Source organism: Alexandromys fortis, unplaced genomic scaffold, assembly GCF_014885135.2.
Source record: "Alexandromys fortis isolate MF-2015 unplaced genomic scaffold, M_Fortis_MF-2015_v1.1 scaffold_138, whole genome shotgun sequence".
Taxonomy (NCBI): domain Eukaryota; kingdom Metazoa; phylum Chordata; class Mammalia; order Rodentia; family Cricetidae; genus Alexandromys; species Alexandromys fortis.
The window spans coordinates 2,260,650-2,263,223 of NW_026068034.1; positions in this window are offsets into that span (position 1 = coordinate 2,260,650).

Sequence of the window (2,574 nt, forward strand, 5' to 3'; positions counted from 1 at the left end):
TCCGTCTCAGTGCTATGTACAGCAACAGGCTTAAGGATATGGTGTGAAAATACACTCTGGACTGGGAAGGCCAGATTACACATGGCCTTCCCTCTTTCTGACACTTTCAGTGGGGTTTGAAATTCCACTCTTGGTCAGCTGGTGCCACAGTCATCTCTGCCAGATTATGCATGCATGTGTGTATATGCATGCTTGCATGTGTGTGCGTGGCTGACTGTGTGTATGCATGCTTGAATGTGTGTGCATGACTGTGTGTATGCATGCTTGCATGTGTGCGCATGCATTCATGCATGTGTGTATGGAGGAGAGGGGTGTGAAGAGTTGGAAGGACTCAGCAGAGGCAGGGGAGCACCTGATCCAGGAGATCACAGTTTTAAAAGTACTTATTTTAATTGTGTGTGTGTGTGTGTGTGTGTGTATGGTCATGGATGCCAAAGGCATTGATTGGAGCCTCTGGGACTGGAATGGCAGGCTGTTGGGAATAAACAGCAGTACATGCTTGCACCTGCTGAGACGACTCTCCAGTTGGACAAGAGTCCAGTGAGGACACTGTTAGGTTGGGAGCCTAGGCCCCAGTCCCTGGCATCTATCTCAGCCCCCAGGCCTGGTCTGGACTTCAAATCCCAGCAGACCAGGGGGTGGGGTCAGGACCACCTGGGGGTGGGGTCAGGACCACTTTCCCCAGGGTACTTAAGTGATCCCCCAAAAGAAGAACACGTGGTCCCCCTTTCTTCCTCCCGAAGGTCGCTTTTCTGCGGCTTCCCGTTTCCCCCTCGGGGTCACCCGAGAGCACAGATCTCCCATTAAACCTGGATATTTCTTAATTCGGCTTGTTTTGATTTGGCTTGATTGGGAATTTTTGTGTCGTCAGAGAGCTCGCTTAGAAATATTCCTAACAGGTATGTGCATGAGAGTGCAGGTATCAGTCGAGGTCAGAGGTATCAGATCCCCTGGAAGTTGGAGTTACGCGTGGCTGTGAGCTGCCTAATGTGGGTGTTGGGACCCGAACTCTGGTCCTCAGCTACATCAGTAAGTGTCTTAACCACTAAGTTAGGGCTTTAGCCTTTTTGAAACATGATGATCACACTTCTGAAACATGATGGCTTGTAGTTCGCGTCCTAACCGACCAGTGAACCACAGGTACAGGCGGAATGAAGCCGAGCTCTCCTTAGCCTTGCCCTCCTTCCCCGCCCCCACCAAGTCCTGCAGCCCTTTTACTTCCTCCCCCAGAAGAGCTTCCCGGAGGCTGGGAGAGGCCTTCCTGCATTCACCCACTCTCTAAGCTGGCCCTGAAGTAGGTAGGAGGAGGATACAGGGGCCTCTCCCCGAGGAGGAGCCGCATTCCGGAGCCTTCAGCCCCAGATAATTTAAGGTCCCATGATTGCTGTTGCATATTACTGTCTGAATCCCAGGATTAACGTCTCGCTTCTGAAGCCTGGGCAAAGAGAGAGACAGCAGTGCCCTCCAGGGACCTGGTGGAGCTTACGTGTCAGGCGGCACGTAGCGGCTAGGGCAGGGTTAGAAGTGTTACCATGGCAACTATCAGGGACGCCTTTCCACTCGCAACCTCTAGGTGCCTTTGTGTTATGGGTTTGAAGGGCATTCATGCAGAGCTGTCTTCTCGTTCCTTCTCACCCCTGGGAACAGCTGAGGAGGAGAAAGAGAGCGGCTTCTCTTGCTGGGGCTTCCTGCGGCTGGGTGGAGTATTTAGCAGTTAGGTGTCTTGCTAGCACCTGAGCTGCTCTGGTGGGAAATTCCTTAGTTCCTTGCTTCTCTAGTCATGTGATAGCTTCCCTACAGTCCTCTCTTCCCCTTGCTGCCTCAGATTGCAGGGTGGGTAGAGGCAATGTCAGATGAAGCGGAATTCACTGTTACTAAGTCTAATTCAATTTTGCGTGAGCCAGGTAAAAGGGTCAACGGAGAGCCTTTGAGGAAGCACCAGGATTGGAATCAGGGGTTCTAGGTTTTAGGCCTCAAAGTCATTTCTGTTCTTTGGGCTCTGTTTGCTCATCCAGAAAGTGGGAGGGTTAGGGTGACTTCCAGGTGTTGGGAGAGAATTGTGTGAGGGGACTGGGGATATAGTTTAGTTGGTAGAACACTTGCCTGGCAGGCACAAAACCCCAGCGCTGCATACACTAGGCACAGTGGTACACGCCTGCAATTCCAGGGGTCAGGAGGTAGAGGCAGGAGGATCATCCTTGGCCATGTAGTGAGTTTGAAGCCAACCTGGGCTACGTGAGTTTCCCCACAAAACACCAGACATCATGCGAATGTCTGGTCCCAATGCAGAGGTTTTCACTGCACATGTCTGAGAGGGATGTGGAAACCTGTGGGAAGGCGAGTGTAAATTCTTCCCAGCCTGAGGATCTGCTAAAACACTCGAGTTAGCGAGAGGCACTTGGAGAGCAGTCACACCAGAACTAGGAGTCAGAAGGGGAGATAAGCGTCAGCATCAGGAGCACTTCAGGACGAGCAGAATCCACCAAGCCTGCCACGTGATGGCTCCCAGGCCTTTACAGCAGCAACGGCATTTATCTCACTGTACAGAACCTTTTATCACACACACACACACAC